The sequence below is a fragment of the Bidens hawaiensis genome, unplaced genomic scaffold (assembly GCF_021521415.1).
Source record: "Bidens hawaiensis isolate Kalapana, Puna unplaced genomic scaffold, B.hawaiensis_p1.1 tig00012724_1, whole genome shotgun sequence".
In the NCBI taxonomy this organism is placed as follows: Eukaryota; Viridiplantae; Streptophyta; class Magnoliopsida; order Asterales; family Asteraceae; genus Bidens; species Bidens hawaiensis.
In genome coordinates, this window is record NW_027492052.1 from 92,669 (window position 1) to 112,493 (window position 19,825).

The 19,825-nt window shown below is 35.5% G+C and overlaps 2 pseudogenes across 1 annotated transcript; one reads left to right on the top strand and one right to left on the bottom strand.

Annotated features, from left to right (window-relative positions):
* Window positions 1–2,279: 2,279 nt before the first annotated feature.
* LOC143541885 (UDP-glucose flavonoid 3-O-glucosyltransferase 6 pseudogene) lies at window positions 2,280–3,074 on the bottom strand (annotated as a pseudogene).
* An 11,114-nt stretch (window positions 3,075–14,188) lies between these two features.
* On the top strand, window positions 14,189–17,766 carry LOC143541886 (PHD finger protein At1g33420 pseudogene; annotated as a pseudogene). The gene is made up of 3 exons (XR_013136823.1): window positions 14,189–14,432; window positions 16,184–16,319; window positions 16,413–17,766. The product of XR_013136823.1 is annotated as a PHD finger protein At1g33420 pseudogene (transcript).
* Window positions 17,767–19,825: the final 2,059 nt, after the last annotated feature.

Consider the following 19,825-nt stretch of genomic DNA (forward strand, 5'->3'; position numbering starts at 1 on the left):
ATTCGGATTTGAAAATTTTTGGACCCTATCCGAAATCCGATCCGATCCGAATTAGGAATATTCCTATCCGATCCGAATCTATCCGAATTCAATCAGATCGGATTCGGATATATCCGAATAATCCGAAATTATCCGAATAATCCGAAATAAACCTAAAAAAAATACATATTTTTTTGTTCCTAACATTTAATAGTTTAGATCACAATAAACATATAAACCGGAAAATACGAATTACTCTTAACACAAATTTTAAGTTTAAACTTCAAATAATAGTCTAATAAATATACCAAACCAGAAAAAAAGCACTAAAATCATGTTTTTTATTCGGATTAAATGGATATCCGAATAACCCGAACAATCCGAATTTTTTAAATTTCCATATCCGAATCCGATCCGAATCCGAATTAGTTATTCGGATATTCGGATTGATCCGATCCGAATATCTGAATAATAATTCGGATTGGTTTATTTGGGTTTCGATTTCGGTTCGGATTTCGGTTTTTATCAGATTTCGGATTTCTTGAACACCCCTAACTATAAGTAACTAGTTTAACATGTAATCAATTTTTTTTATATATAAATTATTATAATCTACTATAAAACGATTACAATAAAGTGGCAGGCAAACGGGCAACAAGCTGCGCCGCAACCCCCTTTTGAAGTTGATTATGTAAAACAAAAATCAAACCGAAGTTGATTAAAACTTTTTTGAGTCAGACTAAGTAAACCTCTATCATTATCTAGGCTATTAATCAAGATGTTTGAATAACTACTTTCAAATGATAAAGGTGTAGGGAAATTAACTGGAGAGAAATATCACGTTGGAGTCGAATCCTCTTGAACTAACAATGATTATACGTATGAGAGATTATGGTGAGATCGTGAAACGCGGAGCAAGACTAGACTCAACATCTCCAGCGACGCTGGAGTGGTTCAAGGTAGTGGTGGTGTTGTCCTAGATGATTTAAAACTAAGATATGACAAGTAATTGGGGGAAATTAATAATTAATATAATAGGTTATAGAAGAGTGGAATTTGATATGAGCCGTCCGATAAGATCTAAGATTGAATATTGGCCGTTTGATAAGGATGGATTAAAAAGCGGTTGCATGTAACTACCACACTACACATTTTTTCTTCACATGTAACTACCCCACTACACATTTTTCCTCACATGTAACTACCCCACTACACCTATTTATTTGGGTAACCACCCACTACTAGATATATTTATATAAACTTTGAAGCATTCTTTATGCATACATCAACAATTGCACACAAGATGGAAGAAAACCAAAGTGATAAATATGTCCAAATAAGATGCAATACATACTTAAGTTGCTTTTGTCTTACCTTCATCATTTAATCATATTATATGTAGATGATTATGTTGTATTTTTAGTTGCAATGATAATGTACCCTTAATGTTTTCTTTTGTTGCTTTGTAGTCTTGCTTATTTTTAGACACGATGTGAGGGTGTTGAAGTTGTGTCATTTGGACCCTACAGTCCGTACAAATCATAACTTTCTCGTGAGTTCAACGACGAGGTTGTTTGCATGAAGTTCTTCTATTCGACTTTTAATGTATTTATGTCTTATTGAGTTTATGAACTTCCAACAAACAAATTATTTATGTTTTGTAGATCCGTGGTATAGAGAAGAAAAGAAAAGGAACCGGAGCCTTGCTAGAATGGAAATGGAATGAATTGTCGAATCAGCAGTCTAACGGGTGTAATTATTAGTGCTATATAAATAGATTTGTGATAGTCGAGTTGCTAGAATTTGGTTTTGTTTCTCAATGCAAGTTTTAATCACATGTTTTTGTAATTTGTAATGTAACCGAATTGAATAGTGGTTGTGTTAGTGGAGAGTTACTAGATATTTTAGGTTTTTATTATTTAGATACATTCGGCCCATTTTCTAACTTAGTTTTTCGTTTACTTATACACACACATACATTGACAATTTGCTAGGAATTTGGTTAACAATATATGAAACGCCAATTAACTCCATTGTCTTATTAACTATGCCAACTAACACTATTATATGTAGAGTTAACTTTTCTGGATTTTAAAGTAATTCACTAATCACAAGTTATTATTTGCATTGATTTTATGTAAGCATGCATACCAAGTGACGGCTATAGATATATATACTCAACATTCAAAGTAATAAATCTTTCTATTATCCTAACACCCACTAACCCCATTTTACATATAACCCATGATCTCCCACAAAATGGGGGTTGTATTTTATAAGGCGGTTGATTATCCATCCAATCACATGGTGATATTATCGTCCAATGGCTTTTCGTCGCCAGAACTACCTTCTAGGTTGAGTATGGGTCCCACTGGATACACCGACGGGATGGTGTTGTCAGAACACAACGTTTTAATTGCGCGTGTTTTCAATTCCATAAACGAGTTAACAATTATTGCTTTAACCTCTCTCAGTTTCCTGGTCACTGACATAACAAAGTCTAGAGTTTCTCTTTTTTCGATCACGGATGGAAAGATCTTCGTTGGCACCGGTTTGACAAACGTTGGAACTGATATCTCGGTGTCCGAGTGGCTCAACTTTATAATGTCTTGATTCTGATCATCACACATGGTCTGGATATAAAATGTGAACCCAAGAAACGCGGCATTAGAGGTGTAGTACACATAACTTGGAACATTAAACTCGTTAGCCACATCTATCATACAAGTGCAAAACATGTCAATCACAAACCCTGCGACCCGACCTGAACCCGACTGACTTATCATATCAGCCACAATAGTGTTTACATACTTGCAATGACTACCAATAAATTCTTGAGTCAAGGGAGCCTTTGATTGTGGGGCTTCATCTTGAGGGAGTTCAACGAATGATATTCGATCCATATTCGTTTTACCTAATGATTTGATGTACGTCGTGATAGCTGATCCAGAACTCGAGCTAGGCTTGATGACAAGGACGGTTATGGCAAGACGTTGATCTCGGTTCACAAATAATTTAGCAAGCTCGATGGTTGAGATAATATGACCAAGAGCGGGCGCAGGGATGAACATGAGCTTTGCAACTATACTAGCCATTTGTTTTTGTTTAGGTTCATGAATGGTTTGGTTGAATTAATATTAATCCTTCTTTATGATGTTATTTGCTTGTATAAACACATGACATGTTAAATATTGTACCTATTGGGACCATATTGCTGTATATGTTATCGTTAAGAGCTCGTGGAAAGATTGTAGCCTCAAATGTCATCATTGTTAGGTAATAAAGATAAAACATATAAAGTAACCGGGACCAACCTATGTACTATACTACTATAAAGTCCAATCTTCATTGTTACTACATTTTCTAGACTCAACCTTAGAGTTTTGTCCTAATACATGTACTTGTATCTATTTTTGTACCGATTTAAACTATTCGGTACAGGTATCAGTACCTAATTTTATTGATTTTTTGTACGAGTACGTGTACAAGTATGGTATTATGAACATATTTTATTGAGATTATATGTATTACATCTAAAATAAATCATACAACCGTATCATCATTGAACGTATTACGATTTATGAAGTACCTTTATTGGTTTTACTTTTGGCTTTGATTGTGGTATTAGTAATACCGGTTCATGTACCAATATTTAGCAAATTTGGTACACATCACGTACTTGACGTACCTGGACCGATTCAGCTTCTTTGTTACTTGTATGGTATCAACTACCAACATGGTCCGAGATTTAAAAAATAATAAAGCGGTACAAAAACGGGTGCGTACCAGTATCTGTATCTATATTGTACCAATAAATTCGGTATGGATATCAATACTTGTTTTTATTGATTTTTGGTAAAGGTACAGTTGAATACGGGTATGGATGTGGATGCTGTACCTATCTCATCCCTAAGACCATGTGTTATGGTTTAACCTTAGGGGCGCCACCACCATCCATATCCGCACTCACCACCACCACCACCACCACCATGGTTTAACGATAATAAAAGATAAAAAGGGATGCTTGGGTGGTGGGGTAACGAGTCAGAACTATTCGAGCTAAAACTTAGTCATTTTAAATTGGTATTCTTTATTCAGGTTAGAATGAGTTTGTCAAACATATATACGAGTTTCGGGAATACCTAAACCTGACCCATTGTCATCCCTATACGCACTTCTAAGTTGCGAACTAACATTAATATTTCATCATTCAGATAATGCAACTGTACTAGTGTTCCACACGATTATTACAAACTGGTGTATAAATAATATATCCGATTGTAAAATATAACAATTACCTGTTCGAAAACTTCGAGTTTCTGCACAGGCTTTTTAAGATTCGAAGAGTAAGTATAAAAGACATGGATTTCATGTTGTTACAAATAAATCCAATGATTATTTCCTTCCAAACAGCCAAGAATTTCGAAGGTCGAATTGCTCGATGTTTAAGAAGTGGGTAGAGCTGATCTTTGGTCCATTTCTAATATCTCGACTCATTCATGGTATATATGTTTTCAACCAAAATTTTACCAATATCCTTCTTGTCAACATTACATGCAAAGATCAATGATGTCCAATTATTTCTTTCAAGTCTTAATTTGTACTTTTGATTTATTTATTTTATTCATTTTTAAAATGTACACCACTTAAGTTACCGGTATACGTCTGTATAGAGTATAGTATGTTGATCATGCGCTCTATACGGCCATATAAATATAATAAGTACCAGTGGCGGATCTGGAAGAGAAGTTTAAGGGTAATCCAATAAAAATTTATGGAACTACTGGTAAAAAAAAATGTGGAAAGCGGGTTTTGAATCAGCATGGATGAAGTCCAAGGAATCTAACACTTTCAGATAATGTTATTAAACTACTAAACATAGTATACATATGTTTTTCCTAAGAATGCTAAAAAATTTAAATATTTGTACTTAGCCGACTAAGTTAAGAGGTAACCTGGCACCTGGGCTACCCCTCAAGTCTCCTAAATCCGCCCCTGAATTCTGTACACTTGTTATTTTCATATGTCAATAGTTATATAATCAAACTTACTCATCATTTATGAAAAATTTGCATATTACTTATACTTATATGAAGTTTTATGCATGGGCATTATTATAATGTTCATAACAAGTGCATTTTATATGTGGACCTTTGGCTAAACCTTTGGTCAAATGTTTCGACCATAAATCTCACATGGGCTTGAATTAAGGTAGCCTTTTATCAAGGCTAGCTATGCTATAAAATGCAATGTCTACAAGCAAGTTTCTTCACCAAATTAGCAACAAAAACATATGAAATGGTTCTCATACACTCTCTATTGTTACTTCTTAGTGTAGCTATATCATCCTCTACCCCTTCATTGGAAAACTTTTGGACACCAATCCATCATAAGCCACACCCGTCGCACCTTCGACGCAAACAACCAATATTTCCCGTGGTGTCAATGTTACCACCGCCTAATCCAATCCATGGCTCGTTACCTAGAAGACATTTTCGCATGGCTCCACCAGTGTACATGGAACCATTTATCAACTCGCCGCCACCACCATCACAATCTCATGTCTACACATCACCACCATATGTTGAGGTTACTCCACCACCAACAAGACTTGGCATGGCCCCACCAATGCAGATGGTGCCACTTTTCACCTTGCAACCACCACCACCACCACCGCATTTTGAGATAACCCCACCACCAACAAGCAGTGTTCGAATGGCACCACCAATGTACACGTCACCACCGACTATCAACTCTCAACCACCACCGCAAGTTTACACATCACCTCCCAATTTTGAGGTTAATCCACCATCAACAAACACGGTACCGCCTATCAACTCACAACCACCACCATCACATGTCTACACATCACCATTGGTTAGTCAACCACCAACAAGACCTATTGATATGGCGCCGTCGGTCAACAACCAACCACCATTGTCATATATCTACACACCACCACCTTCACTTAATCCTATTGATGATCCACCATATGATGACCAACCATCACAAAATCCGATAGACATGCCACCGCTTGTTGAGGATCAACCATCGCCCATTGATCAACAACCGCTTCTATTGAATCCTATTGACGATCCTCCTATCGATGATGAACCACCACAAACTTCCATTAACATGCCATCACCAAGTGACGATCAACCACCGCAAATTCCCATAGACGTGCCATAATTAGGCGATGATCTACCACCAGAAACTCCCATTGACGAGCCGTCACCAGAATCTCCTATTGACGAGCCATCACAAGGTGACGATCAACCACCAGACACTCTCATTGACGAGCCATCACCAGATAACAATCAACCACCAGAATATCCCAATGACGAGCCATCACAAGGTGATGATCAACCACCAGATACTCTCATTGACGAGCCATCACCAGATTACGATCAACCACCAGATAATCCCATTGACGAGCCATCACCAAATGACAATCAACCACTCGAAACTCCCATTAACATCCCATTACCAGGTGATGATCAACCACCACAAGCTCTCATTGACGAGCCATCATCGGGTGATGATCAACCTCAAGAATCTCCCATTGACGAGCCATCACCAGATTACGATCAACCACAAGAAAATCCCATTGACGAGTCATCACCAATTGACGATCAACCACTCGAAACTCCCATTTACATCCCATTACCAGGTGATGATCAACCGCCTCAAACTCTCATTGACGAGCCATCACCAGATTACGATCAACTGCCAGAAACTCCCATTAACGAGCCATCACCAGATAATGCTCAACCACCATAAACTCGCATTAACCTTCCACCACCAAGTGATGATCAACCACCACAAACTTCCATCAACCAACCACCACCAAGTGACAATCAACCGCCACAAACTCGTATCAACCAACCACCACTAACTGATAATCAACCGCAAACTCCCATCGACATGCCACCACCAAATTACAATCAACCACCACAAACTCCTATTAACATTCCACCAATTAATGTTCAACCACCACAAACTCCAAACGATATGCCACCAATATTTGAAGATCAACCACCAAATATGCCACCACCCATGGAGGTTCAACCACCAACAAATCCAGTCGACGTGCCACCACCCGTGGAGGTTCAACCACCACAAAATCCCATCGTTTTGCCGCCACCCACTGAGGATCAACAACCTAACAATCCAAGCATTATGCCACCACCAGTTGAGAAGCAACCACCTACAACTCTTCCACCCAGACCAAAACCACATACGAGGAGACCATATGCTCCTCGTAGTCGTTACCCGCATTACCCTTCACCCAAATGGCGTCCACCTGGCGCCAATGACGACCAACCTGATGAACAAAATCACCTAAGACATTAAAAGTTTTTAGTCAAGCATGTTCTTAATCATGTTTCAAATTATGGTAATTAACTTGATGCAAGAAAGAAACATGCTTTAGGCATCGTGAGGTTTTGTTTTCTTTGATTTGCTAGTGTATGTATTATTTTTATATTAATCTGGTATCAGGCATCTTTGTGTGATTAATGACATGGTTTAGTTAGTGTGATATCATGAGATCCATGTGTTATTTAAATGTAACTATTATGATTTAAGGGTTCATACTAAGCACAAAGTTTTATCAAAACATTTATAGAAGATTAAATGGCTATATAGCTAGTTAGTAGCAGGCTCATATATATAGGGGAAAGTTAGCGTACAAATGAAATTACGTGCTAATTGTGAGAATCAAGTAGAGTAATTATATATACAAGTAGAGTAATTATGTAATTACATTATAGAGTAATTACATAATTATGTATATATAATTACTCTACTTAGTCCCACAATTAGCACGTTAACTTCATTTGTATTTGATCCAAACCCCATATATATATATATATATAAGATATGTTTGGCAATTCATACCTTCAATGAACCTGCTGTTGGATGTGGTGGATTCAGTGAGGTGTTCAAGGGTTACCTCAAGGATGATCGATCCAACCAAAGTTGTGGCGATCAAACGATCTAAATCTCAAGTCCCGGATCGATAATCAAGCACGAAGTAAATGAATAACTCTCGTTTATTAATCAGAAATATACTAAAAAAAACTGATTACAACTCTCAAACTCTAACTCGGTTTGACTCTTGATGACCCCTAATTTGGTTGCATCAACTTCATGACAATCCCTAACTTTATTGTCCCTATTTATTATTTTAACTCAACTTAGCTAACAAGAAAACTAATAACCCTTTTTTAATTCTTGGTTGAGCCTTACACCTGGACCAAACAACAATTGAGCTAGCAATCCCCCCCACCCCAATTGTTGTATCTGACTCACCTCCTTTGACCTTCCTTATTCGACACACGATCTTGACCTTCTCGGTTTTCACAACCATCTTGGTCTTAAGCCCAGAAGAATCAAGCAATCATATAAAATAAACGAACACGAGATATTGGTGTGACAATCCTCGACTCTTTTTCATATAACCAAACGAACATAACTTCACGAACATACAAGGAAAAGAGACTCCTCTTGACTCTCTCAAATAAAACTAATAAACTAGACCCTATTTATAGACCTACTAAACTTGTTATCCAAGACAAACCCAACTTGGAAAACAAGACAAACTTATTCTAGAATAATCCATAATATTCTTACCATACTAAACAAATATTAATATAAAACTTAACAAAACAAACCCCGAACTTTAATCACTTTTACAAATTCAGATTAAATATTCATTGATCTCTCTGGAAGTTTTCTTGATCCATAGATGTGTTCTTAGCTATCCCGAACTCGATTACCTATGTGACCATGTTCCTGACCATTCACTCGATCGTATAAACTCGCATATCCACTCCTCTGGATTCCAGCCATCTAATTAAGTGAACAAAAATTCACGAGTACATCATTTAAGAGATTGCTTCATACGACCTTTGGATTTGCTTCATATCCACTTCTCTGGATTCCGGCATGATCGGGAGTATAGATTGTATGCACTGGGAATGGGCTAGCTGTCCAACCGCATGGCAAGATCAATACACACGAGGTGACCAACAGTCAGCCTTCAAGAGATTGCTTCATACGAACTTTGGATTTGGTCGGCGTATTTTGGCGTCGCCGGTTCCAACAATGACATAAACGTCTTGGAACCGTCGCATGTGATGGAGGGTTACATCTCCAATACCTTCATGTCGCTTCGTTTTGGGCTAACGATAACTATTACCCACACAGTTATTATTTGGGTGATGGGATATATCCTGAGTATTCGATTATCTTGAAAACGTTTAAAGACTCGATCAATGAAAAAATAGACTACTTTAAGAAAGTGTAAGAGTCTTCAAGAAAGGACATAGAGATGTGTTTTGGGGTTCTTCAACAATCTTGCCATTTTTTAAAAATCCATGTCATCTATGGTCGTTGAAAAGAATGAAAAGTTATGTATACGTGTATCATAGTGCATAACATGTTCAACCTATATACCGGACGATGATCCACCACCAACTCCAACAACTTTATTGCATAGACTAGAAAGCGTGTATTTCGTGCGTTCAACAGAAATACGTAACACTCTTATGGAGGATTTGGTCCAACATGCTTGGATATTTTGGCGTCTTTCATGTGAAAATGAATACGGGGACGAGGGAAACGATGAAGATGGAGACAAGTTCGATGATGAAGACGAAGACGACGGCGCTACAAAAAAACTGATCATTGGAGACTAAAGTTTCAGGGACTGACATATCAGTGACAAATACATATTATCAGGGACTGGTTTATCAGTTACTGATAATATTAGGGACTGGTTTTTATGTGACTTATGTTAGTGACTAATCTTTAGTCGCTAATACTTTGCCACACTATTTGAGACTGAATTTCAGTTATAAATATCTGAGCACGGTATTAGGTTTGGAGGGAAAATAACTGCCGACTGAATTTTTAGTTCCAGATACATTCACTTTGAAATGAAAAATGATGAAAATGTATGGGCGACTAGTCCTTAGTCTCTAATAAAGAGGAAACATATTAGAGACTGAAAATTATTTCTTAATACCCCTAAATCGAATTAAATTAATGACTGATATTTAGTCTTTAAAGTCTTTTTGTATATAAATGAATCGAATATTGATTTTCAGTCTCCAATTAGTTGGTGCGAAATTTACTATTTTTAACAAGTATCGAAACAAAAAATCAGCCACAAATATGTTGTATCTTTATTTGGTATCAAGAAAGTTTTGTATATGAAAAAGAATTAGAGGCTGATGTTAAGTCTTTAAAAATCGACGCATATTGTACTGTTTGTGAAATATTTAAAAACTAAAAGTGGGTATTTGATAGGACAGTGCAAGAAACTAAAAAATCAATTCGAAACCGAAAAAACCGAATTATATATGATTTTTATTTGTTAGTAAGAATGAAAATAAACCTTTTTAATTTTCTTTTCATACTCAAATATTTGTTATATTATAAATATAATCGTTTTTTTTTAAAGAAAACAAATATTATGTATTTCTTTCCTTTCACTCCTTTAACCATCCCAACTATAAAAGGAAAAGAAAATAAAAAATTTATATTCCCGCTCTTGAAAATCCTTCCCAGTTCTTATTCCCTCTACTTATTCAAAATTGTTTCATACTCCTGTAACCTCTTGGCCTCAACCCCTCAATCTTTTGCCCCGACCAGCACTAATTTGTATACAGTTCTCTAAATTCGAAATGCAACTAGGATAATCTATTTTATCTGCAAGGGATTGAGTAATTTGTGCTGTTGTAGTTTTCATCTTTGAATTAAAGAATATATAATTTTCTACGCTTTTGATAATTCAAGTACTTCAAAATAAGACTAGAATTCAAATCATATGATGTCATTTATGTAACATATTTGTGACCTAATATCATGTAATTTATCTACTTTGTTATAGACGATATCTTTGGAGATTTTGACTATTAGACATATGATGCCTCTGTTTTTAGCCAAATGTTTGTTTTAGAACTTATTATTTTGCATTATAATTATGGTTGCAGAAAGAAACTGCAAAAATCTAGATGATTAGCCAATAATACACGGTTCAATTTAAGTTTGTTAACCTGACACATTACTTGAAACTATAAATTTTTATACTTTATGGCTAACGTTGGATGTTACTTATTTACAATCTATCAAAGGGTTTTGTTTATTTTTTTGACTTTTGAAGTTATAATCTATTAGCTAGTTAGGGTACTAGTAAGAGCTTATGGTAGATCAAATTTTTGGGATAATCTATCAGCTGGTTATAATCTAACGCTTATGTTCTATGTGGAGATTATAACTGATCTCCAAAGATATTTTAAAGTTTTGGTGTTATTGGACTTTGAACTTATTTTTTTGCCATTCTAATAGTTCTTTTTTCTTATGCTACAGAGTTCGTTCTACAACTTCATATACCAGCAAAAGGTATACTAACATTTTAGTTTTTACAATAATTTTATATTGCTTGCAACATTTATGTCTTAATACAATTAAATATTTTTGAACTGCCTAGAGACTGTTTTATTGATTTAAGTTTCTAGAAATTCTTTTTTGATAAAATTGTCAGTATTTGGCAAGTCTTTATAAATTTGTAGCAGATGACATGAAATCTAATGAAATGGAACTCTTATATTTTCAGGTCAAAGATATCACTCGTTTTCATAGGAGCAAATGTTAATCAAAGCTGATGGGAGTTCTACTGCTTGAAGCGACATGCAAGATATACATTTATATGTGATCCTGTATAACCTTTTTGTTGGTTTGATTTGTGTTTAAATATATATTTATAAATGAGATTTTGGATATGTTTGGTTGATTTGTGCTTAAATAAACATATTGAAGACTGAAAATATAAGTTATATCAGACTTGAAAGGATATGTTAGGGACTGCAATAACGCGATATTTAAGATTAACTTTTAGTCCCCATAAAAAACATATTAACGACTAGAATCGGGTGATAGCGTGGACTAGTTGGCAGTCTTTAAAACATCTTATTGGAGGAGACTAATTTGTTATGAAACGTATTAGAGACAGTTTAGTCATGTTTAGGTGACTGATTTTTAATCCATGAAGTTATTCATTAGGGATTGAAATATCATAATATTTAAGACTGATTTGTAGTCACTATATAAATGTATTAGGGGCTGAAATGATGTGGTATCGGGGGAAAAATTAAAGACTGAGTTTTTGTATATTGGAGACTGAACGTTAGTCTTTGTTGGTGACATACAACAAAGACTGATTTTTAGTTACTAAAACCACTATCTAGGACTAGACATCCGTCACTGGCTAGGGACTGGCAAATCAGTCTTTGATACCCATTAGGTACTGATTAAGAAGTATCGGAGACTAATTTTTCAGTCCCAGATACCACTCTTTTTTGTAGTAAACACCAAGATGAGGACATGGGAGTCGAGTAGTTTTTTTATTTTAATGTAATGTTTATATATTTAATGAAATATTATTTGTTTAGTTTCAATTAAAAGAAAGATAAATGCAAAAACGAAAAAAATGATTGTATTGATTGGTGTAGAGTTATGAAGAAAATTATGACTTACACCTTTTTTTTGCAAAATATTGAAATGCTTACTAAGCGCTTGACTTAAAATGCCTGGAAGTAAGGCTTTATAACTACACATGGTCTTATAGGCTTTTTATTTCAACTTTTTGTTTAAGAACTAATTTTTGTAAATGTCAACGTTATAAATTTAAACTAAATGACGTAAACATAAAACTTTTTAACACTTGACTTTAAACATGTAACTAAGGATTTACATTTGCTATTTAGACCATGTGTAGTCAAAACGTCTCACCCTTGGGCATTTTGCGCCATGTGACATCCCGTCATCAATGGAGGGTTTTGTAAAAAGTGGTGTAGTGGGCAAAACGTCACAACTCTCTTACAATAATTACATATATATATATATATATATATATTCCCCTCTCTCCCCCCCTCCTCACATGTAATTAACTAGCGTTTTGTAGGAACGCTCCCTCGAAAACGCCAAGTCAAAACGTCGAGGGGGGGGGTGCTCCAGGCGTTTTGGTGTGAAAACGTCATAACGTGCATGGAGTACGCATGGTCCTCTCTCTCTCTCTCTCTCTCTCTCTCTCCTTTTTTATGAATATGTCCTTTTGTCTCTTTTTTATTAGTGGTTTAGAATAGAACAAGTAGTCACAAGTAGTCAGATGTAAGAGAATGAAGAGAAATTTTCTATAGAAGGGTAGAAGGGTCAAGGGTCTTGGTATATTACTTTTATTAGAATCCAATCCCAATGGAGGATTTTCTATCGAAAGAGAAGACTAGGTCGTATACTAAGCCTATTTTATGTTGTTGACAATGTTTACAATGAAACTTAGCATTAGCAAATATATTAGTTTTTTCAAACTTGATCTTGTGCATAAAATTGGGGTTGGGTTAGGTTGGAGTTTTTAACCAGACTCGTGTTATGATACAAAATTCACTATAATTGGATATACCAAAGAAGGGTAGTATAATTAACTTGTTGATTTCGGACAGGAAAAGAGGAAAATTCCATATGAATTTTCCTACGAAGAGTAATGAGAAAAAGTTGGTTTGTTTATCCACAATTAGAAAAAGATCAACTGGGTCCATTGAAATAAAATGTGTTTTTGCTTTCCACGAATGATTGTCTTTTGATGAAGCAATCAGTCAGTTAAAACAATAACGAGGAACTCTCTCTCTCTCTCTCTCTCAAATAAAAAAAATAAACAAAATTTTATATTCTATATATAGCAATTCAAATAATGTATTTATTCATTATTTTCCATCAATTTACATTTTTAACTCAAACTTTAATAAAGTTATCATATCACCCCTTAATTTTAATAATTGTTTTCTTTAAACATGTCACGCTTTTAACTCCTTTATTTATTTAATCACTTACGCCTACTTATTTATTATAATTAAATTTACTTTTAACCTATACACGTCTCATTAACCGCATAGCTTTCTTATTTCCGCAATATAAATCCACCGATCCACCTTCTATAAATACATCCTTATCAGCACCTTATACACCCCCGTCACAAAACACAAGTTCCATTATTAAACATTAAATTATATCAACCAACAAATCTTTAAAAGTTACTAAAAAATAATTAGCGATTGACCCTCTCTTCCATCCTAAACCAACTCCACTCCATTAAATAATAATAATAATAATAATAATAATGGTAATTAAAGGTCGTCTGTTAAAAAAGATGAAGCGTAGAGTAACCGCTGACTTTTTGACTTTTCCGACTGGCGAACCTCCAGCAACGAGACCGTTCAGGGAAACCGTACGTGGGTTTTTGCTCCGGCATGCATTGTTGCCGCCGCCGGCGTCGTTGGTGCCGCATTTGCTGACGTGGCAAGTGGTGTTTGATGGTGATATGTGTTTAGATGTGGTGGTGGAGGATGTGGTGAGATCTAGATCGGTGTATTGTGATCAGTGTCGAGTTGTTGGTGAGTTAACTCAACTTGTTCGGGTTAACTCGGTTGTTTTTTTTTTAAATATCTTAAGAAATTTGATTGACAGCTGGTTTGACGGAAAGTTAGGTAATTATTTAATAAGCATTAATTAGTCGTAGTAATAATAATAATAATAATAATAATAATAATAATAGTTTAACATTTGATTTGATATATAACTCGGTTTAAGGATTTAAAAATGTGAAACTAGGGGTGCATAAAATCGTAAAAATCGAAATAAAAACTGACATTTCAGGTTTGTGATTTTGTAGATCTGAACCGAATTTATTTATTCTTTATTATTACTTTTTTTGAAGGAAGACTTCCTTGTGTTAGGTGATTCTACTCTCCAAAATTTGAAGAGTCTCGTTATTATACTCTGACCAGACTATATTGTTTTAACTGAGGTCACGTTGACTTTTAATGATTTTCGTTTTTTATTTTAATTTCAAATAATATACAGTAAAACCTGTATAGTTTAATACTCAATAAATTAATAAAATTAATAGTATGTCCATTCAATAAAGGTTACATGCTACGTGTCTATCAATCACATTCAATAAAGTTTTAAATTTATTTATATTATAATTGGTTATTTATTACGTCATGTATTCATAATATATGGAGTAAATTATTGAAAAGGTCCTTAAAGTTTATAGTTTTTTTCATGCTATGTCCTCTATTTTTATTAATTATAGTATACATCCTTTGTGCTAAATTTAGTAACAAGTTTTGTCCTTTATAAGTTAAAGAGTTAGTAATTATTGTTAAATGGAAGAACATGCGTAGTTTTACCAACTCACTAGTTTCCTCAGTTTAGTAAATACCTTATGTCGCATCCCATACTCGATTGTTGATCGTTTCCGTTGCCTGGTGTTTGGTTTTGCATTCTCATACTCGAAAACAAGAACATCGAACAATCCATAATCTTTCATTCTGATAATTGACATTCATATGTCAAGTCTAATACGAAACCTTGCCATCGAGTGTCAATCATTAGAATGAAAGGTTATGGATTTTATTATGTCCGTGGGTTCGAACATGAATAATGCGAAAAATCAGAATACCATACCAGATGACGATGCATCATGGCAGGCGACGTGAGGTATTTTCTAAACTAGGGAAAACAATGGGGGTGGTAGAATTACCCTTGTACCCTAACATGATATGCATGTGATTCCATTTAACGATGGTTACTAACTTTGTTAGTGCTTAAGACCAAGCTATCACTAATCATCAACATAAAGGACTTTACATTACATGTTGTAAGGTTGTATTCTTTTGACTTTGGTCACCAAAGTTTCACAATATAACATGTTGACCCCTCAAACTTTGATTTTTTATTTAAACTTTTTTTATCAAACTTTCACGCGTCTACCTGTTGGCCCTTCAAGTTTGGTAACATAAACTTTGGGCACAAAAATTTTAGCCTTTCAACTTTGGCCACAAAATTTTTACACTTTTACAATAAAAAAAACTTTTAGATTTTTAAATTTTGCCACAAAACTTCAGATTTTAAACTTTGACCACAAAAATTTTTCCGTAATGAACTGAACCAATACTGACAAAGTCCCCGTTGCAATGCGCAGGTAGAAATACATGTTTATTCTAATAATATCTAACATGATTTACAAAATATTGTTTGATTTCTGAATTTGTTTGTTTGAGTATTGATGTTTTTTTCTTCATATATATATATATATACACACACATTTCATTTGCAATTTATAATTAATTCATATGCATATATGAAGGATGGAGTGGGAACCCAGTATGTGGAAAGAGGTACCATTTCATAATAAAGAGTGATGGGACTTCAATTAGTGGCTACAACAAGCCATGTACTGGTTGTGGTGCTTTGGTCCATTTATCTGATTCAAGGTCATGATCCAAAAAAACACAAAGTTAAAGCCTTTAAAATGATATTATATATATAACATATAGGTGTTGTTAAAAGTTATAAAACATTTGTAGGTGCAAGTCATGTAACCATGTCATGACCACTGAAGACATTGAAGATTGGTTATACAACCAGTTGGATCACACCAACCATTTGTTACATGGTGTGGTCCATATGAATGGTTATGGTCATATTCTCCGAGTGAATGGCCGAGAAGGCGGCTCGTGGTTCTTGTCCGGGAGTCATATTATGGACTTCTGGGACCGTCTTTGTAGAGCTCTTGGTGTTAGACAAGTGGGTGTTATGGATGTGTCGAAGAAATACAGTCTAGAGTTTCGTTTACTTCATTCGGTAATTAAAGGTCACCCTTGGTATGGCAATTTGGGTTATGAGTTTGGTTGTGGGAGTTATGGTATTAGCTATGAGGCGTATAATAACGCTATTGAAACATTAGCGAATATGCCTTTATCTGTGTTATCGGTTCAAGGGCATAAACCGATAACACATTTAAACGACTTGGTTTTGTTTTACCAATCGCTTTCAAGTCAAGAACTTGTGACAAGTAGAGACCTTTTTCGTTTCTTAACTAGATTACTACATGATGCCAACGAAAACCGGACAATGGGAAATGATTTCCGGACCGCCAAAAGGGTTAGATTAAGTGATTTGAGGGTTTTGTGTGTTTGGGATATGGATGACATTGTTCGTGTCGAGGAAGCAATGTTTAGAGTGTTGAAAGCGGTTAGTGGGTCGGGTTGGGTTAGTTGGGGGTCGTTACGTGGGGCGGTCTGTAAAGTGGGTCGCCCCGACCTTTTGGATTATTGTCTTAAAGAACTTAAAGGGAAACGAGCGAGTGATGGTATGGTGGTTAATGCTCGGTCCAATCCAGGCTCGGGTGTTATTGAATACCGGCTTGAACAGGATTCGAGCAATGCTAGTAGTATAGGCTCGGTTACAAGTTACCCGTCTGAAGGTAAGTTAATGAGAGATTTAAAGTTCTTATATGAAGCTTTACTTCATCCACAGTTTATGGTAAATGATGTGCATTTCACTATGAGGGACAAAATGGTAATTTCAGCTACGATGATTCTCGATTGCAAGCAGTTCGTGAAGAATTACAATCCTGAAAGGTCGTTTTTGGAAGCGAACCCGGGTTCATTAGTATTGTGTTGTAAACCTGAACTTGATGAGAAAACCGAAGAAAATGTTATAAACCCGCCAGCCGAGCATATAATCGTTCCTGCTAATGCGACGGTTTATGATGTTAAAGTTGAAGCATCGAAAGTGTTTCAAGAAGTTTACTTGGTTTTAAGACGGTTTCAAGCCGAAGAGGTTGTTGGATATAGAGGTGTAGATGAGTCTACACAAATCAAGGTTCTGGTCGGGTCAAACAATGTGGTCAACGTTCTTAACAAATGTGGTTGTTAAGAACTTTCGAATAAATCATGACTTTGGACTTCCATGTAAACTTCATCATTATCAAGTGAGTTTGTGTTGGCATGGTGACTTCCACGAGAAATAAGGGGTAAAAAGAGTAGAATGAAGGATGAATCCAACAGTGTCATCAACCCACTGGTATTCGCTAAAGGCGTGGTGACCACATTCATGACCAATCACCCACAAGCCAGTCAGGATGCTAGCTTGGCAAAACCAATAAATAGGCCATGCTAGGTAAGCTAAAGGAGCAGGGAGAAGGGGAATGTAAGTGTTTGCAAGGAAGTAAAAGACGTAGGTTATAATAATAAGATCGTGAACAACATAGTATGATCAGCGGATGACTGATCGTTCGAAGCAATGGGCTGGGATTGCTTTCTTAAGATCACTCAACGAAAACGGTGGATCAACTGGGACACGTTTCAACACATCTTTCACCTGAATCCGACATCTGACCACCTGCTCCCATATTTTTTGAATCTTATTGCCTTCAAATACTGACTACTTCAATATGTTGTGTTTGCTTTTTCTGGGATATCACTTGATTGTTATTTATAGTACTTAGGGTAGTCAAAATCGACGGCTCACTTAAGATGATTTACATATTATTGCCTTATGTAACTACTTAGTTTCTGTCTTAATATGCAAATTTTCTTGGAAGATCAACGTTGTTGTGGGCTCCCTTAATGCATTTGAGTCAAATTTGATAGGCAAAATGGAAGGATGTGTCCATGTTGTATTAATATATTTATATTTAATTCAACTATATAGTAATTGTACTAAACTAGTGTTTTTTCCCGGCGCGTTACGCCGGACAGGTCGGTAAAACACGGGTAGTGATAAAACACAAAGCATTGATACAGTAAGTCGACGTGAATTCGTTTGGTTGCAGTTACGTGCGTTATTGTATCGGAACTAAGACAAAAATAAAACAAAAAAATTATAAAATTTGGGTGGACCAATGGCGTGACGTCGGTCGGTAAAACTGGATCATTTGCAAAACCTGACCGTTATCGATCTCGGACAGTCTACGCAAATTCAGTCGGTTTTTGTCATGTTCGTTACGGTACCGGAACTAAAAAAACAAAAATCAGCATTCAGTCGATTTTCGTCATGTTCGTTACGGTACCAGAACTAAGAGGCTTCGAAGCCCCCTCACCATAGAGGGGCATCTTTGGGGTGGGGCTTTGAAGCCACCAGTGCCCACGTGGGGCTGACGTGGCACTAAGCCCCTCACCATAGAGGATGGTCTTAGGAGGAAACCCACCATAGATTAGGAAACTCAATGATCCAGCTAGTTGGAAACGCACGCAACGCTGCAATGGTAACAAGTTTTAATCTTAGTTACATAAATCCATAATGTGATCAATATTAAGATGTTAACTTTATAACTTAGTAAAGGGTTATTCTTTATAATGTACTAAGCTTACGCCGAAGAGTTATGGCAGACTGAAATTCTTTCGATTTTGGTGCACACTAATTAGTTAGAAAGAAACAAAAAAGCCGTTAACATTGGATCCAAGGTTATATTGATAAACTACTTAAGTATATGTTAGTTAATAAAAGCTCATAGCCAAGTATCATAATCGATACATAAGCCTTAGTCGTTGATTTGGCACAAGGCTATGCACATATATATTTGAAAGTTGATTTAGAGCACATTCTCAAGCTAGAATCATCACATTCATTATTGGTTTAAAATTTTAACACCATTGTAAAGGATAAATGGTACATGTTATCAATAAAGTTTATTAATTAGTAATAGAAAGAAACAAAAAAACCATTAACATTGGATCGAAAGTTGTACAGATAAATTACTTTAGGATAGGTTAATTATAAAAGCTCATAGCCAAATATCATAATCAATACATAAGCGTTAGTCGTTCAAGATTTAAGTAACCATGATTAAGTATACTTGGTTCTTTTGGTTGGATCTCGGTCAAGAATGGGGTCAACTAAATGGTTAAGTTGCTCGGTTTTAGGGGCATCGTTTAGTCTATGTTTCGTCTTCATGTTTATCCCGTTTTATATCTCTGCATATCCATGCTATCAA